Here is a 27,236-nt window from a genome sequence, read left to right as displayed (position 1 = left end):
TTTTAATATATCTTTTTTTATTGAAGATTGACATTTTATGTTCATTCATATTACACGACAACACAATACATTTTGCGCCAAATTCAACACTAATGCCTCAGGAGCCTTTTACTTGTGAGTCCTCTTGACTGAATGAACAGCCCTGTCCCCTTCAATTTCTTGACTTGTACTTTTAGAAGTGGCACACTTCTTTTTTTTTTTTTTTTTAATCCCATTCTACCAAACTCAGTATTATCACTTTCCTCCTTGTTGTGCACTCCAGCGTAAACTGCTTTAAGGTGCTGTTTGCAAACATCGCTCTGAACCACAGCTTTACTTGCTTCAGGGCCTTAATCTTTAATTGGGGCTGAGCAGTGTACTCCGGATTTGGCTGCGTTTAGTTGGTTGATTTCTTTTTTGATTTCTGTAACTTTCAAAAAGTCCCATTGTGAAATACCATTGTGACAATGTGCTGCAGTGCATGAAAACCTAAAATTAATGGTAGGGAGAGGGAGGGGGGTAGGGGGGAAGAGAGAGGGTGGGAAGGAGTGAGTGAGGGAGGGAGAGAGGGAGGAGAGAGAGACAGAGAGAGAGAAAACAAAGAAAATATGGTATTTGGGGGCTATGTATTTGCATGGAAAAGATTTTGGCCTTTTAATCAAGTGGGAAGGGGCTCTGTGGTTGGTATCTCAGCCTGTTGATGCTTTGTTGAGTTGCTTGGAACATGCAAGGAAGGAGACCTGAAGCACTCCCGACCAGGTTGCATGTCTCCAAGTTACTGAAATCCCACAGACCTCCTCCCTGTGCCACAAAGTCCTGGGCACTGAGCTCTGCAGTTGTTGCCCACAGGTCGCCAAGTGTCCCAGATTTACTTTCTCAGAGTTGCTAGTTACTGCTACCCCACCTCGACCACTATATTTTCCCCAGATACTTGCTACTGTGGAGCAAGCAGGGCTAAGGAGAGGGAGAGGGGGTGTGCCTATGCAAATTATCTGCCAGTGTGCTTCCTGGGAGGTCATTCCATCTCACCAGCTGACACCTGGGCAGCGGCAGGTAATTTGGAGAACAGACATATCCGGACAGGCCACAGAGCAAAGGCTGGGCCGTTGATTGAGGATCCCTTTAGCCATGTCTCCCTAAGTTACTGAGGTCCAGAAAAATTCCACCCTCAGCTCTCATAGAGAGGTCCTTGGCCGATCAGGGCTGTGAAGGGTCAGGGGGGACTGCACACTGCCTCACCTTTTCACTGCTTTCTGTAGCGGTAATGCTTTTGCAGAAGGGGCCTGTACAAGTGATTTTGTTCTGCGCTGTGCGAAAGTCACATTTATCCACTGACATTAACCAAATTACTTGCGCTGTTCAACGCACATACATGCATAGAAATCATGTTATGTTTTTTGGGGATGGTCTAGAGGGTCCTGCTGATGATTTATTAAGCTGTCTGCTACTCTTGCTTTTACATAGTCTTCCCTGCCCAGGCATGTTTAAGGCATACTGTATGTCCCTCCATTACAATGAAAACTCTGTTGAAAGCACAGAGGTACATAGGAATGGATCTGTTAAGAAATGAAACAAAAAGTCTGGAAAAATGTCGAAACGGGTAGGATTTGGGCTTACAATTAACTGACTCACAGTCAGATGTGCTATCCCCTGACCCACTGATCCCCTTTCCTTTTGTGTAATCCTTTTGTTCTCAGTAGGGTTTTCCAAAGTGGCTTTCAAATAAAAGATCCTAGACCTGCATTTTGTGGCACACATGCCTCATATCCCGTTGCTCTTGATAAACTCACATCATCTCCCACCAATACAAGCTGTAAAAGATTTTCAGGGCTTAGCCAAGCAAACTAGACGCAGGTCGAAGGTTGAGCAATCCTTTAATCAGCAGCAAAGTTAACATTGAAATCAGCCTCAGAATCTCTTAAAGGATGGGCCAACATCTGTTGCTGGCAGCGTGCAAAGGGGCAGCCTGGGTGCTGACACCTTAAGCCATCTCCTGTTCTTGCCTTGTCCTTGATCCAGCCATGGGCCCACATACACTCAGAGGTACAGAGTGTTTCTCATGTCTATGGGTCTGCTGTGATGCTCTCACGCTTGCATCACCCAGCCATCGTGATGGGGAGGGGGTGTCGATTTGCAAGCACCCTTGAGCATGAATCTTTAAATATAATTGGCATTAAACCAAACCCTTTAGGACCAGATCAATAAAGCAGCAAAGAATGCTGATGTATTGCTGTTTGCCGCTTAATTCCATACCATCCGACATCTAAATGGTGTTTGGTCAAATGTTTGCCATATCAAATGTCCTTATGTCAAAGAGCAGAAAGTCCAGAGGTCCTAATCAATGGTTTGGTTGGCTCTCCCTTTGCGCTTGCCTTAAGGCGTCAGCACCAGAGGCTGTCCGATTGCGCCCTGCAAGCAACCAATGTTGGCCCATCCTTTAAGAGATTCTGAGGCTGATTTCAATGTTAATTTTGCTGCTGGTTTAAGGATTGCTCAACCTTCGGCCCACGTCTAATTTCCTTGGCTATGCCCTTGAAATATTTTACAGATTGTATTGGTGGGAGATGACGTGGGTTTATCAAGAGCAACGGGATATGAGGCATGTGGGCCATAAAAAACAGGTCTAGGATCTTTTGTATAAGAAAGTCTCTTTAAGTAGGGAACTTTGGACAACACTGCTGAGAGGAAAAGGATTACACAAAAGGCAAGGGGGTCAGTGGGTCAAGGGATAGCACATCTGACTGTGAGTCAGTTTATTGTAAGTCCAAATCCTACCTGTTTCAACATTTTTCCAGGCTTTTTGTTTCATTTCTTAACAGATCCATTCCTATGTGCCTCAGCAACCCATGTACTAATATTGGAATGAAAATGGGAAAATTGAATTTGACCCTGCTTCAAAGGATGACACGCACATTCGTAAAGCATTCACTATTTTTGGCACACGACAGGACAAAAACTTTCTTAATCTGCAAGTCTTTATTTTTGAATACATCTTTTTTAATGAAGATTGAAATTGTATGTTCATTCATTTTACACGACAACACAATACATTTTGCGCCAAATTCAACACTAATGACTCTGGAGCCTTTTACTTGTGAGTCCTATTGACTGAATGAACAGCCCCATCCCCTTCAATTTCTTGACTTGTACTTTTAGAAGTGGCACGCTGCTTTTGTTTTTTTATCCCATTCTACCAAACTCAGTATTAACACTTTCCCCCTTGTTGTGCACTCCAGCGTAAACTGCTTTAAGGTGCTATTTGCAAACATCGCTCTGAACTACAGCTTTACTTGCTTCTAGGCCTTAATCTTTAATTGGGGCTGAGCAGTGTACTCCGGATTTGGCTGCTTTTAGTTGGTTGATTTCTTTTTTGATTTCTGTAACTTTCAAACAGTCCCATTGTGAAATACCATTGTCACAATGTGATGCAGTGCAGGAGCACTTAAAATTAATGGTAGGGAGAGGGAGCGGGGGTTGTGGGGGATGGGAAGGAGGGAGGGAGGGAGGAGAGAGAGAGACAGAGAGAGAGAGAAAACAATTAAAAGCCTAAAATCTTTGCCATGCAAACACATAGCCCCCGAATACCATATTTTCTTTATGTGGAAAGGGGCTCTGTGGCTGGTATGGCAGCCTGTTGATGCTTTGTTGAGTTGCTTGGAACGTGCATGGAAGGAGACCTGAAGCACTCCCGACCAGGTTGCATGCCTCCAAGTTACTGAAATCCCACAGACCTCCTCCCTGTGCCACAAAGTTCTGGGCGCTGAGCTCTGCAGTTGTTCCCCACAAGTTGCCAAGCACCCCAGATTTACTAGTTACTACTACCCCACCTCGACCACTATATTTTCCCCAGATACTTGCTACTGTGGAGTAAGCAGGGCTAAGAAAGAGGGAGAGGGGGTTTGCCTATGCAAATCATCTGCCAGTTTGCTTCCTGCGAGGTCATTCCATCTCACCAGCTGACACCTGGGCAGCGGCAGGTAATTTGGAGAACAGACATATATGGACAGGCCACAAAGCAAAGGCTGAGCCGTTGATTGAGGATCCCTTTTGCCATGTCTCCCTAAGTTACCGAGGACCAGAAAATTCCACCCTCAGCTCTCATAGAGAGGTCCTTGGCCGATCGTAGCCGATCAGAGGAGTGAAGTGTCGGAGGTGACTGTACACTGCCTCACCTGCCCTGCTTTCTACAGTGGTAATGCTTTTGCAGAAGGGGCCTGTACAAGAGATTTTGTTCTGCACTGTGGGAAAGTGACATTTATCCACTGACATTAACCAAACTACTTGCGCTGTTCAATGCACATGTATGCAGAGAAATCATTTTATGTTTTTTGGGGAAGGTCTAGAGGGTCCTGCTGGTGATTCTTTTAAGCTGTCTGCTACTCTTGCTTTTACATAGAGTCTTCCCTGCCCAGGAAGGTATACTGTATGTCCCTCCCTTACAATGAAAACTCTGTTCAAAGCACAGAGGTACATAGGAATGGATCTGTTAAGAAATGAGACAAAAAGCCTGGAAAATTTCAAAGCAGGTAGCATTTGGACTTACAATAAACTGACTCACAGTCAAATGTGCTATCATTTGACCCACTGAACCCCTTACCTTTTGTGTCATACTTTTGCTCTCAGTGGGGTTGCCCAAAGTTCCCTTCTTAAAGCGGCTTTCTTTTAAAAAATCCTAGACCTGCTTTTTGTGGCACACATGCCTCATATCCCGTTGCAGTTGATAAAGTCACATCATCTCCCACCAGTACAAGCTGTACAAGATTTCCAGGGCTTATCCTTGCAATCTAGACGTGGGTCGAAGGTTGAGCAATCCTTAAATCAGCTGCAAAGTTAAAATTGAAATCAGCCTGAGAATCCTTTAAAGGATGGTCCAACATCTGTTGCTTACAGGGCTCAATCGGACAGCCTCTGGTGCTGACGCTTTAAGCCACCTCCTGTTCTTGCCTTGTCCTTGTTACAGCCATGGGCCCACATACACTCAGAGGTACAGAGTTTTTCTCATGTCTATGGGTCTGTTGTGATGCTCTCAGGCTTGCATCAGCCAGCCATTGTGATGGGGAGGGGGTGTCATTTTGCAAGCACCCTGGAGCATTAATCTTTATATCTTTAAATATAATTGGCATTAAACTAAAACCCTTTAGGACCAGATCAATACAGCAGCAAAGAATGCTTATTCATTGTTGTTTGCCTCTTCATTTCATATCACCCGATATCTAAATGGTGTTTGGACTTTCTGCCCTCTGACATAAGGACATTTGGTATGGCAAACCTTTGACCAGAGGTCCTAATCAATGGTTTGATTGACTCTCCCTTTGCGCTTGCTTCTGCAACACATGTACTAATATTGGAATGATAATGGGAAAATTAAATTGGCCCCTGCTCTAAAGGATGACACGCACATTCGTAAAGCATTCACTATTTTAGGGACATGTCTGGACAGAAACTTTCTTAATTTGCAAGTCTTTATTTTTTAATATATCTTTTTTTATTGAAGATTGACATTTTATGTTCATTCATATTACACGACAACACAATACATTTTGCGCCAAATTCAACACTAATGCCTCAGGAGCCTTTTACTTGTGAGTCCTCTTGACTGAATGAACAGCCCTGTCCCCTTCAGTTTCTTGACTTGTACTTTTAGAAGTGGCACGCTTCTTTTTTTTTTTTTTTTATCCCATTCTACCAAACTCAGTATTATCACTTTCCTCCTTGTTGTGCACTCCAGCGTAAACTGCTTTAAGGTGCTGTTTGCAAACATCGCTCTGAACCACAGCTTTACTTGCTTCAGGGCCTTAATCTTTAATTGGGGCTGAGCAGTGTACTCCGGATTTGGCTGCTTTTAGTTGGTTGATTTCTTTTTTGATTTCTGTAACTTTCAAAAAGTCCCATTGTGAAATACCATTGTGACAATGTGCTGCAGTGCATGAAAACCTAAAATTAATGGTAGGGAGAGGGAGGGGGGGTAGGGGGGAAGAGAGAGGGCGGGAGGGTGGGAAGGAGTGAGTGAGGGAGGGAGAGAGGGAGGAGAGAGAGACAGAGAGAGAGAAAACAAAGAAAATATGGTATTTGGGGGCTATGTATTTGCATGGAAAAGATTTTGGCCTTTTAATCAAGTGGGAAGGGGCTCTGTGGTTGGTATCTCAGCCTGTTGATGCTTTGTTGAGTTGCTTGGAACATGCAAGGAAGGAGACCTGAAGCACTCCCGACCAGGTTGCATGTCTCCAAGTTACTGAAATCCCACAGACCTCCTCCCTGTGCCACAAAGTCCTGGGCACTGAGCTCTGCAGTTGTTGCCCACAGGTCGCCAAGTGTCCCAGATTTACTTTCTCAGAGTTGCTAGTTACTGCTACCCCACCTCGACCACTATATTTTCCCCAGATACTTGCTACTCTGGAGCAAGCAGGGCTAAGGAGAGGGAGAGGGGGTGTGCCTATGCAAATTATCTGCCAGTGTGCTTCCTGGGAGGTCATTCCATCTCACCAGCTGACACCTGGGCAGCGGCAGGTAATTTGGAGAACAGACATATCCGGACAGGCCACAGAGCAAAGGCTGGGCCGTTGATTGAGGATCCCTTTAGCCATGTCTCCCTAAGTTACTGAGGTCCAGAAAAATTCCACCCTCAGCTCTCATAGAGAGGTCCTTGGCCGATCGTGGCCGATCAGGGCTGTGAAGGGTCAGGGGGGACTGCACACTGCCTCACCTTTTCACTGCTTTCTGTAGCGGTAATGCTTTTGCAGAAGGGGCCTGTACAAGTGATTTTGTTCTGCGCTGTGCGAAAGTCACATTTATCCACTGACATTAACCAAATTACTTGCGCTGTTCAACGCACATACATGCATAGAAATCATGTTATGTTTTTTGGGGAAGGTCTAGAGGGTCCTGCTGATGATTTATTAAGCTGTCTGCTACTCTTGCTTTTACATAGTCTTCCCTGCCCAGGCATGTTTAAGGCATACTGTATGTCCCTCCATTACAATGAAAACTCTGTTGAAAGCACAGAGGTACATAGGAATGGATCTGTTAAGAAATGAAACAAAAAGTCTGGAAAAATGTCGAAACGGGTAGGATTTGGGCTTACAATTAACTGACTCACAGTCAGATGTGCTATCCCCTGACCCACTGATCCCCTTTCCTTTTGTGTAATCCTTTTGTTCTCAGTAGGGTTTTCCAAAGTGGCTTTCAAATAAAAGATCCTAGACCTGCATTTTGTGGCACACATGCCTCATATCCCGTTGCTCTTGATAAACTCACATCATCTCCCACCAATACAAGCTGTAAAAGATTTTCAGGGCTTAGCCAAGCAAACTAGACGCAGGTCGAAGGTTGAGCAATCCTTTAATCAGCAGCAAAGTTAACATTGAAATCAGCCTCAGAATCTCTTAAAGGATGGGCCAACATCTGTTGCTGGCAGCGTGCAAAGGGGCAGCCTGGGTGCTGACACCTTAAGCCATCTCCTGTTCTTGCCTTGTCCTTGATCCAGCCATGGGCCCACATACACTCAGAGGTACAGAGTGTTTCTCATGTCTATGGGTCTGCTGTGATGCTCTCACGCTTGCATCACCCAGCCATCGTGATGGGGAGGGGGTGTCGATTTGCAAGCACCCTTGAGCATGAATCTTTAAATATAATTGGCATTAAACCAAACCCTTTAGGACCAGATCAATAAAGCAGCAAAGAATGCTGATGTATTGCTGTTTGCCGCTTAATTCCATACCATCCGACATCTAAATGGTGTTTGGTCAAACGTTTGCCATATCAAATGTCCTTATGTCAAAGAGCAGAAAGTCCAGAGGTCCTAATCAATGGTTTGGTTGGCTCTCCCTTTGCGCTTGCCTTAAGGCGTCAGCACCAGAGGCTGTCCGATTGCGCCCTGCAAGCAACCAATGTTGGCCCATCCTTTAAGAGATTCTGAGGCTGATTTCAATGTTAATTTTGCTGCTGGTTTAAGGATTGCTCAACCTTCGGCCCACGTCTAATTTCCTTGGCTATGCCCTTGAAATATTTTACAGATTGTATTGGTGGGAGATGACGTGGGTTTATCAAGAGCAACGGGATATGAGGCATGTGGGCCATAAAAAACAGGTCTAGGATCTTTTGTATAAGAAAGTCTCTTTAAGTAGGGAACTTTGGACAACACTGCTGAGAGGAAAAGGATTACACAAAAGGCAAGGGGGTCAGTGGGTCAAGGGATAGCACATCTGACTGTGAGTCAGTTTATTGTAAGTCCAAATCCTACTTGTTTCAACATTTTTCCAGGCTTTTTGTTTCATTTCTTAACAGATCCATTCCTATGTGCCTCAGCAACCCATGTACTAATATTGGAATGAAAATGGGAAAATTGAATTTGACCCTGCTTCAAAGGATGACACGCACATTCGTAAAGCATTCACTATTTTTGGCACACGACAGGACAGAAACTTTCTTAATCTGCAAGTCTTTATTTTTGAATACATCTTTTTTAATGAAGATTGAAATTGTATGTTCATTCATTTTACACGACAACACAATACATTTTGCTCCAAATTCAACACTAATGACTCTGGAGCCTTTTACTTGTGAGTCCTATTGACTGAATGAACAGCCCCATCCCCTTCAATTTCTTGACTTGTACTTTTAGAAGTGGCACGCTGCTTTTGTTTTTTTATCCCATTCTACCAAACTCAGTATTAACACTTTCCCCCTTGTTGTGCACTCCAGCGTAAACTGCTTTAAGGTGCTATTTGCAAACATCGCTCTGAACTACAGCTTTACTTGCTTCTAGGCCTTAATCTTTAATTGGGGCTGAGCAGTGTACTCCGGATTTGGCTGCTTTTAGTTGGTTGATTTCTTTTTTGATTTCTGTAACTTTCAAACAGTCCCATTGTGAAATACCATTGTCACAATGTGATGCAGTGCAGGAAAACTTAAAATTAATGGTAGGGAGAGGGAGAGGGAGCGGGGGTTGTGGGGGATGGGAAGGAGGGAGGGAGGGAGGAGAGAGAGACAGAGAGAGAGAAAACAATTAAAAGCCTAAAATCTTTGCCATGCAAACACATAGCCCCCGAATACCATATTTTCTTTATGTGGAAAGGGGCTCTGTGGCTGGTATGGCAGCCTGTTGATGCTTTGTTGAGTTGCTTGGAACGTGCATGGAAGGAGACCTGAAGCACTCCCGACCAGGTTGCATGCCTCCAGGTTACTGAAATCCCACAGACCTCCTCCCTGTGCCACAAAGTTCTGGGCGCTGAGCTCTGCAGTTGTTCCCCACAAGTTGCCAAGCACCCCAGATTTACTAGTTACTACTACCCCACCTCGACCACTATATTTTCCCCAGATACTTGCTACTGTGGAGTAAGCAGGGCTAAGAAAGAGGGAGAGGGGGTTTGCCTATGCAAATCATCTGCCAGTTTGCTTCCTGCGAGGTCATCCCATCTCACCAGCTGACACCTGGGCAGCGGCAGGTAATTTGGAGAACTGACATATATGGACAGGCCACAAAGCAAAGGCTGAGCCGTTGATTGAGGATCCCTTTTGCCATGTCTCCCTAAGTTACCGAGGACCAGAAAATTCCACCCTCAGCTCTCATAGAGAGGTCCTTGGCCGATCGTAGCCGATCAGAGGAGTGAAGTGTCGGAGGTGACTGTACACTGCCTCACCTGCCCTGCTTTCTACAGTGGTAATGCTTTTGCAGAAGGGGCCTGTACAAGAGATTTTGTTCTGCACTGTGGGAAAGTGACATTTATCCACTGACATTAACCAAACTACTTGCGCTGTTCAATGCACATGTATGCAGAGAAATCATTTTATGTTTTTTGGGGAAGGTCTAGAGGGTCCTGCTGGTGATTCTTTTAAGCTGTCTGCTACTCTTGCTTTTACATAGAGTCTTCCCTGCCCAGGAAGGTATACTGTATGTCCCTCCCTTACAATGAAAACTCTGTTCAAAGCACAGAGGTACATAGGAATGGATCTGTTAAGAAATGAGACAAAAAGCCTGTAAAATTTCAAAGCAGGTAGCATTTGGACTTACAATAAACTGACTCACAGTCAAATGTGCTATCATTTGACCCACTGAACCCCTTACCTTTTGTGTCATACTTTTGCTCTCAGTGGGGTTGCCCAAAGTTCCCTTCTTAAAGCGGCTTTCTTTTAAAAAATCCTAGACCTGCTTTTTGTGGCACACATGCCTCATATCCCGTTGCAGTTGATAAAGTCACATCATCTCCCACCAGTACAAGCTGTACAAGATTTCCAGGGCTTATCCTTGCAATCTAGACGTGGGTCGAAGGTTGAGCAATCCTTAAATCAGCTGCAAAGTTAAAATTGAAATCAGCCTGAGAATCCTTTAAAGGATGGTCCAACATCTGTTGCTTACAGGGCTCAATCGGACAGCCTCTGGTGCTGACGCTTTAAGCCACCTCCTGTTCTTGCCTTGTCCTTGTTACAGCCATGGGCCCACATACACTCAGAGGTACAGAGTTTTTCTCATGTCTATGGGTCTGTTGTGATGCTCTCAGGCTTGCATCAGCCAGCCATTGTGATGGGGAGAGGGTGTCATTTTGCAAGCACCCTGGAGCATTAATCTTTATATCTTTAAATATAATTGGCATTAAACTAAAACCCTTTAGGACCAGATCAATACAGCAGCAAAGAATGCTTATTCATTGTTGTTTGCCTCTTCATTTCATATCACCCGATATCTAAATGGTGTTTGGACTTTCTGCCCTCTGACATAAGGACATTTGGTATGGCAAACCTTTGACAGAGGTCCTAATCAATGGTTTGATTGACTCTCCCTTTGCGCTTGCTTCTGCAACACATGTACTAATATTGGAATGATAATGGGAAAATTAAATTGGCCCCTGCTCTAAAGGATGACACGCACATTCGTAAAGCATTCACTATTTTAGGCACATGTCTGGACAGAAACTTTCTTAATTTGCAAGTCTTTATTTTTTAATATATCTTTTTTTATTGAAGATTGACATTTTATGTTCATTCATATTACACGACAACACAATACATTTTGCGCCAAATTCAACACTAATGCCTCAGGAGCCTTTTACTTGTGAGTCCTCTTGACTGAATGAACAGCCCTGTCCCCTTCAATTTCTTGACTTGTACTTTTAGAAGTGGCACACTTCTTTTTTTTTTTTTTTTTAATCCCATTCTACCAAACTCAGTATTATCACTTTCCTCCTTGTTGTGCACTCCAGCGTAAACTGCTTTAAGGTGCTGTTTGCAAACATCGCTCTGAACCACAGCTTTACTTGCTTCAGGGCCTTAATCTTTAATTGGGGCTGAGCAGTGTACTCCGGATTTGGCTGCGTTTAGTTGGTTGATTTCTTTTTTGATTTCTGTAACTTTCAAAAAGTCCCATTGTGAAATACCATTGTGACAATGTGCTGCAGTGCATGAAAACCTAAAATTAATGGTAGGGAGAGGGAGGGGGGTAGGGGGGAAGAGAGAGGGTGGGAAGGAGTGAGTGAGGGAGGGAGAGAGGGAGGAGAGAGAGACAGAGAGAGAGAAAACAAAGAAAATATGGTATTTGGGGGCTATGTATTTGCATGGAAAAGATTTTGGCCTTTTAATCAAGTGGGAAGGGGCTCTGTGGTTGGTATCTCAGCCTGTTGATGCTTTGTTGAGTTGCTTGGAACATGCAAGGAAGGAGACCTGAAGCACTCCCGACCAGGTTGCATGTCTCCAAGTTACTGAAATCCCACAGACCTCCTCCCTGTGCCACAAAGTCCTGGGCACTGAGCTCTGCAGTTGTTGCCCACAGGTCGCCAAGTGTCCCAGATTTACTTTCTCAGAGTTGCTAGTTACTGCTACCCCACCTCGACCACTATATTTTCCCCAGATACTTGCTACTGTGGAGCAAGCAGGGCTAAGGAGAGGGAGAGGGGGTGTGCCTATGCAAATTATCTGCCAGTGTGCTTCCTGGGAGGTCATTCCATCTCACCAGCTGACACCTGGGCAGCGGCAGGTAATTTGGAGAACAGACATATCCGGACAGGCCACAGAGCAAAGGCTGGGCCGTTGATTGAGGATCCCTTTAGCCATGTCTCCCTAAGTTACTGAGGTCCAGAAAAATTCCACCCTCAGCTCTCATAGAGAGGTCCTTGGCCGATCAGGGCTGTGAAGGGTCAGGGGGGACTGCACACTGCCTCACCTTTTCACTGCTTTCTGTAGCGGTAATGCTTTTGCAGAAGGGGCCTGTACAAGTGATTTTGTTCTGCGCTGTGCGAAAGTCACATTTATCCACTGACATTAACCAAATTACTTGCGCTGTTCAACGCACATACATGCATAGAAATCATGTTATGTTTTTTGGGGATGGTCTAGAGGGTCCTGCTGATGATTTATTAAGCTGTCTGCTACTCTTGCTTTTACATAGTCTTCCCTGCCCAGGCATGTTTAAGGCATACTGTATGTCCCTCCATTACAATGAAAACTCTGTTGAAAGCACAGAGGTACATAGGAATGGATCTGTTAAGAAATGAAACAAAAAGTCTGGAAAAATGTCGAAACGGGTAGGATTTGGGCTTACAATTAACTGACTCACAGTCAGATGTGCTATCCCCTGACCCACTGATCCCCTTTCCTTTTGTGTAATCCTTTTGTTCTCAGTAGGGTTTTCCAAAGTGGCTTTCAAATAAAAGATCCTAGACCTGCATTTTGTGGCACACATGCCTCATATCCCGTTGCTCTTGATAAACTCACATCATCTCCCACCAATACAAGCTGTAAAAGATTTTCAGGGCTTAGCCAAGCAAACTAGACGCAGGTCGAAGGTTGAGCAATCCTTTAATCAGCAGCAAAGTTAACATTGAAATCAGCCTCAGAATCTCTTAAAGGATGGGCCAACATCTGTTGCTGGCAGCGTGCAAAGGGGCAGCCTGGGTGCTGACACCTTAAGCCATCTCCTGTTCTTGCCTTGTCCTTGATCCAGCCATGGGCCCACATACACTCAGAGGTACAGAGTGTTTCTCATGTCTATGGGTCTGCTGTGATGCTCTCACGCTTGCATCACCCAGCCATCGTGATGGGGAGGGGGTGTCGATTTGCAAGCACCCTTGAGCATGAATCTTTAAATATAATTGGCATTAAACCAAACCCTTTAGGACCAGATCAATAAAGCAGCAAAGAATGCTGATGTATTGCTGTTTGCCGCTTAATTCCATACCATCCGACATCTAAATGGTGTTTGGTCAAACGTTTGCCATATCAAATGTCCTTATGTCAAAGAGCAGAAAGTCCAGAGGTCCTAATCAATGGTTTGGTTGGCTCTCCCTTTGCGCTTGCCTTAAGGCGTCAGCACCAGAGGCTGTCCGATTGCGCCCTGCAAGCAACCAATGTTGGCCCATCCTTTAAGAGATTCTGAGGCTGATTTCAATGTTAATTTTGCTGCTGGTTTAAGGATTGCTCAACCTTCGGCCCACGTCTAATTTCCTTGGCTATGCCCTTGAAATATTTTACAGATTGTATTGGTGGGAGATGACGTGGGTTTATCAAGAGCAACGGGATATGAGGCATGTGGGCCATAAAAAACAGGTCTAGGATCTTTTGTATAAGAAAGTCTCTTTAAGTAGGGAACTTTGGACAACACTGCTGAGAGGAAAAGGATTACACAAAAGGCAAGGGGGTCAGTGGGTCAAGGGATAGCACATCTGACTGTGAGTCAGTTTATTGTAAGTCCAAATCCTACTTGTTTCAACATTTTTCCAGGCTTTTTGTTTCATTTCTTAACAGATCCATTCCTATGTGCCTCAGCAACCCATGTACTAATATTGGAATGAAAATGGGAAAATTGAATTTGACCCTGCTTCAAAGGATGACACGCACATTCGTAAAGCATTCACTATTTTTGGCACACGACAGGACAGAAACTTTCTTAATCTGCAAGTCTTTATTTTTGAATACATCTTTTTTAATGAAGATTGAAATTGTATGTTCATTCATTTTACACGACAACACAATACATTTTGCGCCAAATTCAACACTAATGACTCTGGAGCCTTTTACTTGTGAGTCCTATTGACTGAATGAACAGCCCCATCCCCTTCAATTTCTTGACTTGTACTTTTAGAAGTGGCACGCTGCTTTTGTTTTTTTATCCCATTCTACCAAACTCAGTATTAACACTTTCCCCCTTGTTGTGCACTCCAGCGTAAACTGCTTTAAGGTGCTATTTGCAAACATCGCTCTGAACTACAGCTTTACTTGCTTCTAGGCCTTAATCTTTAATTGGGGCTGAGCAGTGTACTCCGGATTTGGCTGCTTTTAGTTGGTTGATTTCTTTTTTGATTTCTGTAACTTTCAAACAGTCCCATTGTGAAATACCATTGTCACAATGTGATGCAGTGCAGGAACACTTAAAATTAATGGTAGGGAGAGGGAGAGGGAGCGGGGGTTGTGGGGGATGGGAAGGAGGGAGGGAGGGAGGGAGGAGAGAGAGAGACAGAGAGAGAGAGAAAACAATTAAAAGCCTAAAATCTTTGCCATGCAAACACATAGCCCCCGAATACCATATTTTCTTTATGTGGAAAGGGGCTCTGTGGCTGGTATGGCAGCCTGTTGATGCTTTGTTGAGTTGCTTGGAACGTGCATGGAAGGAGACCTGAAGCACTCCCGACCAGGTTGCATGCCTCCAGGTTACTGAAATCCCACAGACCTCCTCCCTGTGCCACAAAGTTCTGGGCGCTGAGCTCTGCAGTTGTTCCCCACAAGTTGCCAAGCACCCCAGATTTACTAGTTACTACTACCCCACCTCGACCACTATATTTTCCCCAGATACTTGCTACTGTGGAGTAAGCAGGGCTAAGAAAGAGGGAGAGGGGGTTTGCCTATGCAAATCATCTGCCAGTTTGCTTCCTGCGAGGTCATTCCATCTCACCAGCTGACACCTGGGCAGCGGCAGGTAATTTGGAGAACTGACATATATGGACAGGCCACAAAGCAAAGGCTGAGCCGTTGATTGAGGATCCCTTTTGCCATGTCTCCCTAAGTTACCGAGGACCAGAAAATTCCACCCTCAGCTCTCATAGAGAGGTCCTTGGCCGATCGTAGCCGATCAGAGGAGTGAAGTGTCGGAGGTGACTGTACACTGCCTCACCTGCCCTGCTTTCTACAGTGGTAATGCTTTTGCAGAAGGGGCCTGTACAAGAGATTTTGTTCTGCACTGTGGGAAAGTGACATTTATCCACTGACATTAACCAAACTACTTGCGCTGTTCAATGCACATGTATGCAGAGAAATCATTTTATGTTTTTTGGGGAAGGTCTAGAGGGTCCTGCTGGTGATTCTTTTAAGCTGTCTGCTACTCTTGCTTTTACATAGAGTCTTCCCTGCCCAGGAAGGTATACTGTATGTCCCTCCCTTACAATGAAAACTCTGTTCAAAGCACAGAGGTACATAGGAATGGATCTGTTAAGAAATGAGACAAAAAGCCTGTAAAATTTCAAAGCAGGTAGCATTTGGACTTACAATAAACTGACTCACAGTCAAATGTGCTATCATTTGACCCACTGAACCCCTTACCTTTTGTGTCATACTTTTGCTCTCAGTGGGGTTGCCCAAAGTTCCCTTCTTAAAGCGGCTTTCTTTTAAAAAATCCTAGACCTGCTTTTTGTGGCACACATGCCTCATATCCCGTTGCAGTTGATAAAGTCACATCATCTCCCACCAGTACAAGCTGTACAAGATTTCCAGGGCTTATCCTTGCAATCTAGACGTGGGTCGAAGGTTGAGCAATCCTTAAATCAGCTGCAAAGTTAAAATTGAAATCAGCCTGAGAATCCTTTAAAGGATGGTCCAACATCTGTTGCTTACAGGGCTCAATCGGACAGCCTCTGGTGCTGACGCTTTAAGCCACCTCCTGTTCTTGCCTTGTCCTTGTTACAGCCATGGGCCCACATACACTCAGAGGTACAGAGTTTTTCTCATGTCTATGGGTCTGTTGTGATGCTCTCAGGCTTGCATCAGCCAGCCATTGTGATGGGGAGAGGGTGTCATTTTGCAAGCACCCTGGAGCATTAATCTTTATATCTTTAAATATAATTGGCATTAAACTAAAACCCTTTAGGACCAGATCAATACAGCAGCAAAGAATGCTTATTCATTGTTGTTTGCCTCTTCATTTCATATCACCCGATATCTAAATGGTGTTTGGACTTTCTGCCTTCTGACATAAGGACATTTGGTATGGCAAACCTTTGACAGAGGTCCTAATCAATGGTTTGATTGACTCTCCCTTTGCGCTTGCTTCTGCAACACATGTACTAATATTGGAATGATAATGGGAAAATAAAATTGGCCCCTGCTCTAAAGGATGACACGCACATTCGTAAAGCATTCACTATTTTAGGCACATGTCTGGACAGAAACTTTCTTAATTTGCAAGTCTTTATTTTTTAATATATCTTTTTTTATTGAAGATTGACATTTTATGTTCATTCATATTACACGACAACACAATACATTTTGCGCCAAATTCAACACTAATGCCTCAGGAGCCTTTTACTTGTGAGTCCTCTTGACTGAATGAACAGCCCTGTCCCCTTCAATTTCTTGACTTGTACTTTTAGAAGTGGCACACTTCTTTTTTTTTTTTTTTTTTAATCCCATTCTACCAAACTCAGTATTATCACTTTCCTCCTTGTTGTGCACTCCAGCGTAAACTGCTTTAAGGTGCTGTTTGCAAACATCGCTCTGAACCACAGCTTTACTTGCTTCAGGGCCTTAATCTTTAATTGGGGCTGAGCAGTGTACTCCGGATTTGGCTGCGTTTAGTTGGTTGATTTCTTTTTTGATTTCTGTAACTTTCAAAAAGTCCCATTGTGAAATACCATTGTGACAATGTGCTGCAGTGCATGAAAACCTAAAATTAATGGTAGGGAGAGGGAGGGGGGTAGGGGGGAAGAGAGAGGGTGGGAAGGAGTGAGTGAGGGAGGGAGAGAGGGAGGAGAGAGAGACAGAGAGAGAGAAAACAAAGAAAATATGGTATTTGGGGGCTATGTATTTGCATGGAAAAGATTTTGGCCTTTTAATCAAGTGGGAAGGGGCTCTGTGGTTGGTATCTCAGCCTGTTGATGCTTTGTTGAGTTGCTTGGAACATGCAAGGAAGGAGACCTGAAGCACTCCCGACCAGGTTGCATGTCTCCAAGTTACTGAAATCCCACAGACCTCCTCCCTGTGCCACAAAGTCCTGGGCACTGAGCTCTGCAGTTGTTGCCCACAGGTCGCCAAGTGTCCCAGATTTACTTTCTCAGAGTTGCTAGTTACTGCTACCCCACCTCGACCACTATATTTTCCCCAGATACTTGCTACTGTGGAGCAAGCAGGGCTAAGGAGAGGGAGAGGGGGTGTGCCTATGCAAATTATCTGCCAGTGTGCTTCCTGGGAGGTCATTCCATCTCACCAGCTGACACCTGGGCAGCGGCAGGTAATTTGGAGAACAGACATATCCGGACAGGCCACAGAGCAAAGGCTGGGCCGTTGATTGAGGATCCCTTTAGCCATGTCTCCCTAAGTTACTGAGGTCCAGAAAAATTCCACCCTCAGCTCTCATAGAGAGGTCCTTGGCCGATCAGGGCTGTGAAGGGTCAGGGGGGACTGCACACTGCCTCACCTTTTCACTGCTTTCTGTAGCGGTAATGCTTTTGCAGAAGGGGCCTGTACAAGTGATTTTGTTCTGCGCTGTGCGAAAGTCACATTTATCCACTGACATTAACCAAATTACTTGCGCTGTTCAACGCACATACATGCATAGAAATCATGTTATGTTTTTTGGGGATGGTCTAGAGGGTCCTGCTGATGATTTATTAAGCTGTCTGCTACTCTTGCTTTTACATAGTCTTCCCTGCCCAGGCATGTTTAAGGCATACTGTATGTCCCTCCATTACAATGAAAACTCTGTTGAAAGCACAGAGGTACATAGGAATGGATCTGTTAAGAAATGAAACAAAAAGTCTGGAAAAATGTCGAAACGGGTAGGATTTGGGCTTACAATTAACTGACTCACAGTCAGATGTGCTATCCCCTGACCCACTGATCCCCTTTCCTTTTGTGTAATCCTTTTGTTCTCAGTAGGGTTTTCCAAAGTGGCTTTCAAATAAAAGATCCTAGACCTGCATTTTGTGGCACACATGCCTCATATCCCGTTGCTCTTGATAAACTCACATCATCTCCCACCAATACAAGCTGTAAAAGATTTTCAGGGCTTAGCCAAGCAAACTAGACGCAGGTCGAAGGTTGAGCAATCCTTTAATCAGCAGCAAAGTTAACATTGAAATCAGCCTCAGAATCTCTTAAAGGATGGGCCAACATCTGTTGCTGGCAGCGTGCAAAGGGGCAGCCTGGGTGCTGACACCTTAAGCCATCTCCTGTTCTTGCCTTGTCCTTGATCCAGCCATGGGCCCACATACACTCAGAGGTACAGAGTGTTTCTCATGTCTATGGGTCTGCTGTGATGCTCTCACGCTTGCATCACCCAGCCATCGTGATGGGGAGGGGGTGTCGATTTGCAAGCACCCTTGAGCATGAATCTTTAAATATAATTGGCATTAAACCAAACCCTTTAGGACCAGATCAATAAAGCAGCAAAGAATGCTGATGTATTGCTGTTTGCCGCTTAATTCCATACCATCCGACATCTAAATGGTGTTTGGTCAAATGTTTGCCATATCAAATGTCCTTATGTCAAAGAGCAGAAAGTCCAGAGGTCCTAATCAATGGTTTGGTTGGCTCTCCCTTTGCGCTTGCCTTAAGGCGTCAGCACCAGAGGCTGTCCGATTGCGCCCTGCAAGCAACCAATGTTGGCCCATCCTTTAAGAGATTCTGAGGCTGATTTCAATGTTAATTTTGCTGCTGGTTTAAGGATTGCTCAACCTTCGGCCCACGTCTAATTTCCTTGGCTATGCCCTTGAAATATTTTACAGATTGTATTGGTGGGAGATGACGTGGGTTTATCAAGAGCAACGGGATATGAGGCATGTGGGCCATAAAAAACAGGTCTAGGATCTTTTGTATAAGAAAGTCTCTTTAAGTAGGGAACTTTGGACAACACTGCTGAGAGGAAAAGGATTACACAAAAGGCAAGGGGGTCAGTGGGTCAAGGGATAGCACATCTGACTGTGAGTCAGTTTATTGTAAGTCCAAATCCTACCTGTTTCAACATTTTTCCAGGCTTTTTGTTTCATTTCTTAACAGATCCATTCCTATGTGCCTCAGCAACCCATGTACTAATATTGGAATGAAAATGGGAAAATTGAATTTGACCCTGCTTCAAAGGATGACACGCACATTCGTAAAGCATTCACTATTTTTGGCACACGACAGGACAAAAACTTTCTTAATCTGCAAGTCTTTATTTTTGAATACATCTTTTTTAATGAAGATTGAAATTGTATGTTCATTCATTTTACACGACAACACAATACATTTTGCGCCAAATTCAACACTAATGACTCTGGAGCCTTTTACTTGTGAGTCCTATTGACTGAATGAACAGCCCCATCCCCTTCAATTTCTTGACTTGTACTTTTAGAAGTGGCACGCTGCTTTTGTTTTTTTATCCCATTCTACCAAACTCAGTATTAACACTTTCCCCCTTGTTGTGCACTCCAGCGTAAACTGCTTTAAGGTGCTATTTGCAAACATCGCTCTGAACTACAGCTTTACTTGCTTCTAGGCCTTAATCTTTAATTGGGGCTGAGCAGTGTACTCCGGATTTGGCTGCTTTTAGTTGGTTGATTTCTTTTTTGATTTCTGTAACTTTCAAACAGTCCCATTGTGAAATACCATTGTCACAATGTGATGCAGTGCAGGAGCACTTAAAATTAATGGTAGGGAGAGGGAGCGGGGGTTGTGGGGGATGGGAAGGAGGGAGGGAGGGAGGAGAGAGAGAGACAGAGAGAGAGAGAAAACAATTAAAAGCCTAAAATCTTTGCCATGCAAACACATAGCCCCCGAATACCATATTTTCTTTATGTGGAAAGGGGCTCTGTGGCTGGTATGGCAGCCTGTTGATGCTTTGTTGAGTTGCTTGGAACGTGCATGGAAGGAGACCTGAAGCACTCCCGACCAGGTTGCATGCCTCCAAGTTACTGAAATCCCACAGACCTCCTCCCTGTGCCACAAAGTTCTGGGCGCTGAGCTCTGCAGTTGTTCCCCACAAGTTGCCAAGCACCCCAGATTTACTAGTTACTACTACCCCACCTCGACCACTATATTTTCCCCAGATACTTGCTACTGTGGAGTAAGCAGGGCTAAGAAAGAGGGAGAGGGGGTTTGCCTATGCAAATCATCTGCCAGTTTGCTTCCTGCGAGGTCATTCCATCTCACCAGCTGACACCTGGGCAGCGGCAGGTAATTTGGAGAACAGACATATATGGACAGGCCACAAAGCAAAGGCTGAGCCGTTGATTGAGGATCCCTTTTGCCATGTCTCCCTAAGTTACCGAGGACCAGAAAATTCCACCCTCAGCTCTCATAGAGAGGTCCTTGGCCGATCGTAGCCGATCAGAGGAGTGAAGTGTCGGAGGTGACTGTACACTGCCTCACCTGCCCTGCTTTCTACAGTGGTAATGCTTTTGCAGAAGGGGCCTGTACAAGAGATTTTGTTCTGCACTGTGGGAAAGTGACATTTATCCACTGACATTAACCAAACTACTTGCGCTGTTCAATGCACATGTATGCAGAGAAATCATTTTATGTTTTTTGGGGAAGGTCTAGAGGGTCCTGCTGGTGATTCTTTTAAGCTGTCTGCTACTCTTGCTTTTACATAGAGTCTTCCCTGCCCAGGAAGGTATACTGTATGTCCCTCCCTTACAATGAAAACTCTGTTCAAAGCACAGAGGTACATAGGAATGGATCTGTTAAGAAATGAGACAAAAAGCCTGGAAAATTTCAAAGCAGGTAGCATTTGGACTTACAATAAACTGACTCACAGTCAAATGTGCTATCATTTGACCCACTGAACCCCTTACCTTTTGTGTCATACTTTTGCTCTCAGTGGGGTTGCCCAAAGTTCCCTTCTTAAAGCGGCTTTCTTTTAAAAAATCCTAGACCTGCTTTTTGTGGCACACATGCCTCATATCCCGTTGCAGTTGATAAAGTCACATCATCTCCCACCAGTACAAGCTGTACAAGATTTCCAGGGCTTATCCTTGCAATCTAGACGTGGGTCGAAGGTTGAGCAATCCTTAAATCAGCTGCAAAGTTAAAATTGAAATCAGCCTGAGAATCCTTTAAAGGATGGTCCAACATCTGTTGCTTACAGGGCTCAATCGGACAGCCTCTGGTGCTGACGCTTTAAGCCACCTCCTGTTCTTGCCTTGTCCTTGTTACAGCCATGGGCCCACATACACTCAGAGGTACAGAGTTTTTCTCATGTCTATGGGTCTGTTGTGATGCTCTCAGGCTTGCATCAGCCAGCCATTGTGATGGGGAGGGGGTGTCATTTTGCAAGCACCCTGGAGCATTAATCTTTATATCTTTAAATATAATTGGCATTAAACTAAAACCCTTTAGGACCAGATCAATACAGCAGCAAAGAATGCTTATTCATTGTTGTTTGCCTCTTCATTTCATATCACCCGATATCTAAATGGTGTTTGGACTTTCTGCCCTCTGACATAAGGACATTTGGTATGGCAAACCTTTGACCAGAGGTCCTAATCAATGGTTTGATTGACTCTCCCTTTGCGCTTGCTTCTGCAACACATGTACTAATATTGGAATGATAATGGGAAAATTAAATTGGCCCCTGCTCTAAAGGATGACACGCACATTCGTAAAGCATTCACTATTTTAGGGACATGTCTGGACAGAAACTTTCTTAATTTGCAAGTCTTTATTTTTTAATATATCTTTTTTTATTGAAGATTGACATTTTATGTTCATTCATATTACACGACAACACAATACATTTTGCGCCAAATTCAACACTAATGCCTCAGGAGCCTTTTACTTGTGAGTCCTCTTGACTGAATGAACAGCCCTGTCCCCTTCAGTTTCTTGACTTGTACTTTTAGAAGTGGCACGCTTCTTTTTTTTTTTTTTTTATCCCATTCTACCAAACTCAGTATTATCACTTTCCTCCTTGTTGTGCACTCCAGCGTAAACTGCTTTAAGGTGCTGTTTGCAAACATCGCTCTGAACCACAGCTTTACTTGCTTCAGGGCCTTAATCTTTAATTGGGGCTGAGCAGTGTACTCCGGATTTGGCTGCTTTTAGTTGGTTGATTTCTTTTTTGATTTCTGTAACTTTCAAAAAGTCCCATTGTGAAATACCATTGTGACAATGTGCTGCAGTGCATGAAAACCTAAAATTAATGGTAGGGAGAGGGAGGGGGGGTAGGGGGGAAGAGAGAGGGCGGGAGGGTGGGAAGGAGTGAGTGAGGGAGGGAGAGAGGGAGGAGAGAGAGACAGAGAGAGAGAAAACAAAGAAAATATGGTATTTGGGGGCTATGTATTTGCATGGAAAAGATTTTGGCCTTTTAATCAAGTGGGAAGGGGCTCTGTGGTTGGTATCTCAGCCTGTTGATGCTTTGTTGAGTTGCTTGGAACATGCAAGGAAGGAGACCTGAAGCACTCCCGACCAGGTTGCATGTCTCCAAGTTACTGAAATCCCACAGACCTCCTCCCTGTGCCACAAAGTCCTGGGCACTGAGCTCTGCAGTTGTTGCCCACAGGTCGCCAAGTGTCCCAGATTTACTTTCTCAGAGTTGCTAGTTACTGCTACCCCACCTCGACCACTATATTTTCCCCAGATACTTGCTACTCTGGAGCAAGCAGGGCTAAGGAGAGGGAGAGGGGGTGTGCCTATGCAAATTATCTGCCAGTGTGCTTCCTGGGAGGTCATTCCATCTCACCAGCTGACACCTGGGCAGCGGCAGGTAATTTGGAGAACAGACATATCCGGACAGGCCACAGAGCAAAGGCTGGGCCGTTGATTGAGGATCCCTTTAGCCATGTCTCCCTAAGTTACTGAGGTCCAGAAAAATTCCACCCTCAGCTCTCATAGAGAGGTCCTTGGCCGATCGTGGCCGATCAGGGCTGTGAAGGGTCAGGGGGGACTGCACACTGCCTCACCTTTTCACTGCTTTCTGTAGCGGTAATGCTTTTGCAGAAGGGGCCTGTACAAGTGATTTTGTTCTGCGCTGTGCGAAAGTCACATTTATCCACTGACATTAACCAAATTACTTGCGCTGTTCAACGCACATACATGCATAGAAATCATGTTATGTTTTTTGGGGAAGGTCTAGAGGGTCCTGCTGATGATTTATTAAGCTGTCTGCTACTCTTGCTTTTACATAGTCTTCCCTGCCCAGGCATGTTTAAGGCATACTGTATGTCCCTCCATTACAATGAAAACTCTGTTGAAAGCACAGAGGTACATAGGAATGGATCTGTTAAGAAATGAAACAAAAAGTCTGGAAAAATGTCGAAACGGGTAGGATTTGGGCTTACAATTAACTGACTCACAGTCAGATGTGCTATCCCCTGACCCACTGATCCCCTTTCCTTTTGTGTAATCCTTTTGTTCTCAGTAGGGTTTTCCAAAGTGGCTTTCAAATAAAAGATCCTAGACCTGCATTTTGTGGCACACATGCCTCATATCCCGTTGCTCTTGATAAACTCACATCATCTCCCACCAATACAAGCTGTAAAAGATTTTCAGGGCTTAGCCAAGCAAACTAGACGCAGGTCGAAGGTTGAGCAATCCTTTAATCAGCAGCAAAGTTAACATTGAAATCAGCCTCAGAATCTCTTAAAGGATGGGCCAACATCTGTTGCTGGCAGCGTGCAAAGGGGCAGCCTGGGTGCTGACACCTTAAGCCATCTCCTGTTCTTGCCTTGTCCTTGATCCAGCCATGGGCCCACATACACTCAGAGGTACAGAGTGTTTCTCATGTCTATGGGTCTGCTGTGATGCTCTCACGCTTGCATCACCCAGCCATCGTGATGGGGAGGGGGTGTCGATTTGCAAGCACCCTTGAGCATGAATCTTTAAATATAATTGGCATTAAACCAAACCCTTTAGGACCAGATCAATAAAGCAGCAAAGAATGCTGATGTATTGCTGTTTGCCGCTTAATTCCATACCATCCGACATCTAAATGGTGTTTGGTCAAACGTTTGCCATATCAAATGTCCTTATGTCAAAGAGCAGAAAGTCCAGAGGTCCTAATCAATGGTTTGGTTGGCTCTCCCTTTGCGCTTGCCTTAAGGCGTCAGCACCAGAGGCTGTCCGATTGCGCCCTGCAAGCAACCAATGTTGGCCCATCCTTTAAGAGATTCTGAGGCTGATTTCAATGTTAATTTTGCTGCTGGTTTAAGGATTGCTCAACCTTCGGCCCACGTCTAATTTCCTTGGCTATGCCCTTGAAATATTTTACAGATTGTATTGGTGGGAGATGACGTGGGTTTATCAAGAGCAACGGGATATGAGGCATGTGGGCCATAAAAAACAGGTCTAGGATCTTTTGTATAAGAAAGTCTCTTTAAGTAGGGAACTTTGGACAACACTGCTGAGAGGAAAAGGATTACACAAAAGGCAAGGGGGTCAGTGGGTCAAGGGATAGCACATCTGACTGTGAGTCAGTTTATTGTAAGTCCAAATCCTACTTGTTTCAACATTTTTCCAGGCTTTTTGTTTCATTTCTTAACAGATCCATTCCTATGTGCCTCAGCAACCCATGTACTAATATTGGAATGAAAATGGGAAAATTGAATTTGACCCTGCTTCAAAGGATGACACGCACATTCGTAAAGCATTCACTATTTTTGGCACACGACAGGACAGAAACTTTCTTAATCTGCAAGTCTTTATTTTTGAATACATCTTTTTTAATGAAGATTGAAATTGTATGTTCATTCATTTTACACGACAACACAATACATTTTGCTCCAAATTCAACACTAATGACTCTGGAGCCTTTTACTTGTGAGTCCTATTGACTGAATGAACAGCCCCATCCCCTTCAATTTCTTGACTTGTACTTTTAGAAGTGGCACGCTGCTTTTGTTTTTTTATCCCATTCTACCAAACTCAGTATTAACACTTTCCCCCTTGTTGTGCACTCCAGCGTAAACTGCTTTAAGGTGCTATTTGCAAACATCGCTCTGAACTACAGCTTTACTTGCTTCTAGGCCTTAATCTTTAATTGGGGCTGAGCAGTGTACTCCGGATTTGGCTGCTTTTAGTTGGTTGATTTCTTTTTTGATTTCTGTAACTTTCAAACAGTCCCATTGTGAAATACCATTGTCACAATGTGATGCAGTGCAGGAAAACTTAAAATTAATGGTAGGGAGAGGGAGAGGGAGCGGGGGTTGTGGGGGATGGGAAGGAGGGAGGGAGGGAGGAGAGAGAGACAGAGAGAGAGAAAACAATTAAAAGCCTAAAATCTTTGCCATGCAAACACATAGCCCCCGAATACCATATTTTCTTTATGTGGAAAGGGGCTCTGTGGCTGGTATGGCAGCCTGTTGATGCTTTGTTGAGTTGCTTGGAACGTGCATGGAAGGAGACCTGAAGCACTCCCGACCAGGTTGCATGCCTCCAGGTTACTGAAATCCCACAGACCTCCTCCCTGTGCCACAAAGTTCTGGGCGCTGAGCTCTGCAGTTGTTCCCCACAAGTTGCCAAGCACCCCAGATTTACTAGTTACTACTACCCCACCTCGACCACTATATTTTCCCCAGATACTTGCTACTGTGGAGTAAGCAGGGCTAAGAAAGAGGGAGAGGGGGTTTGCCTATGCAAATCATCTGCCAGTTTGCTTCCTGCGAGGTCATTCCATCTCACCAGCTGACACCTGGGCAGCGGCAGGTAATTTGGAGAACTGACATATATGGACAGGCCACAAAGCAAAGGCTGAGCCGTTGATTGAGGATCCCTTTTGCCATGTCTCCCTAAGTTACCGAGGACCAGAAAATTCCACCCTCAGCTCTCATAGAGAGGTCCTTGGCCGATCGTAGCCGATCAGAGGAGTGAAGTGTCGGAGGTGACTGTACACTGCCTCACCTGCCCTGCTTTCTACAGTGGTAATGCTTTTGCAGAAGGGGCCTGTACAAGAGATTTTGTTCTGCACTGTGGGAAAGTGACATTTATCCACTGACATTAACCAAACTACTTGCGCTGTTCAATGCACATGTATGCAGAGAAATCATTTTATGTTTTTTGGGGAAGGTCTAGAGGGTCCTGCTGGTGATTCTTTTAAGCTGTCTGCTACTCTTGCTTTTACATAGAGTCTTCCCTGCCCAGGAAGGTATACTGTATGTCCCTCCCTTACAATGAAAACTCTGTTCAAAGCACAGAGGTACATAGGAATGGATCTGTTAAGAAATGAGACAAAAAGCCTGTAAAATTTCAAAGCAGGTAGCATTTGGACTTACAATAAACTGACTCACAGTCAAATGTGCTATCATTTGACCCACTGAACCCCTTACCTTTTGTGTCATACTTTTGCTCTCAGTGGGGTTGCCCAAAGTTCCCTTCTTAAAGCGGCTTTCTTTTAAAAAATCCTAGACCTGCTTTTTGTGGCACACATGCCTCATATCCCGTTGCAGTTGATAAAGTCACATCATCTCCCACCAGTACAAGCTGTACAAGATTTCCAGGGCTTATCCTTGCAATCTAGACGTGGGTCGAAGGTTGAGCAATCCTTAAATCAGCTGCAAAGTTAAAATTGAAATCAGCCTGAGAATCCTTTAAAGGATGGTCCAACATCTGTTGCTTACAGGGCTCAATCGGACAGCCTCTGGTGCTGACGCTTTAAGCCACCTCCTGTTCTTGCCTTGTCCTTGTTACAGCCATGGGCCCACATACACTCAGAGGTACAGAGTTTTTCTCATGTCTATGGGTCTGTTGTGATGCTCTCAGGCTTGCATCAGCCAGCCATTGTGATGGGGAGAGGGTGTCATTTTGCAAGCACCCTGGAGCATTAATCTTTATATCTTTAAATATAATTGGCATTAAACTAAAACCCTTTAGGACCAGATCAATACAGCAGCAAAGAATGCTTATTCATTGTTGTTTGCCTCTTCATTTCATATCACCCGATATCTAAATGGTGTTTGGACTTTCTGCCTTCTGACATAAGGACATTTGGTATGGCAAACCTTTGACAGAGGTCCTAATCAATGGTTTGATTGACTCTCCCTTTGCGCTTGCTTCTGCAACACATGTACTAATATTGGAATGATAATGGGAAAATTAAATTGGCCCCTGCTCTAAAGGATGACACGCACATTCGTAAAGCATTCACTATTTTA

The 27,236-nt window shown here is 44.5% G+C and overlaps 5 non-coding genes across 5 annotated transcripts; all 5 read left to right on the top strand.

The window, feature by feature from the left end:
* The first annotated feature begins 5,295 nt into the window (after positions 1 to 5,295).
* LOC138568066 (U6 spliceosomal RNA) lies at positions 5,296 to 5,402 on the top strand. Its single transcript, XR_011302440.1, has one exon. It is a non-coding gene; the product is annotated as a U6 spliceosomal RNA (small nuclear RNA).
* A 5,358-nt stretch (positions 5,403 to 10,760) lies between these two features.
* Positions 10,761 to 10,867, top strand: LOC138568065 (U6 spliceosomal RNA). Its single transcript, XR_011302439.1, has one exon. It is a non-coding gene; the product is annotated as a U6 spliceosomal RNA (small nuclear RNA).
* A 5,349-nt stretch (positions 10,868 to 16,216) lies between these two features.
* On the top strand, positions 16,217 to 16,323 carry LOC138568092 (U6 spliceosomal RNA). Its single transcript, XR_011302465.1, has one exon. It is a non-coding gene; the product is annotated as a U6 spliceosomal RNA (small nuclear RNA).
* A 5,341-nt stretch (positions 16,324 to 21,664) lies between these two features.
* On the top strand, positions 21,665 to 21,771 carry LOC138568064 (U6 spliceosomal RNA). Its single transcript, XR_011302438.1, has one exon. It is a non-coding gene; the product is annotated as a U6 spliceosomal RNA (small nuclear RNA).
* Positions 21,772 to 27,129: 5,358 nt separating this feature from the next.
* LOC138568063 (U6 spliceosomal RNA) lies at positions 27,130 to 27,236 on the top strand. The gene has a single exon (XR_011302437.1). It is a non-coding gene; the product is annotated as a U6 spliceosomal RNA (small nuclear RNA).

Source organism: Ambystoma mexicanum, chromosome 2p, assembly GCF_040938575.1.
Source record: "Ambystoma mexicanum isolate Mex_15411 chromosome 2p, UKY_AmexF1_1, whole genome shotgun sequence".
NCBI classification, from domain to species: domain Eukaryota; kingdom Metazoa; phylum Chordata; class Amphibia; order Caudata; family Ambystomatidae; genus Ambystoma; species Ambystoma mexicanum.
The sequence above is the reverse complement of the archived record's forward strand: the minus strand, read 5'-3'. Positions and strand labels throughout refer to the sequence as shown.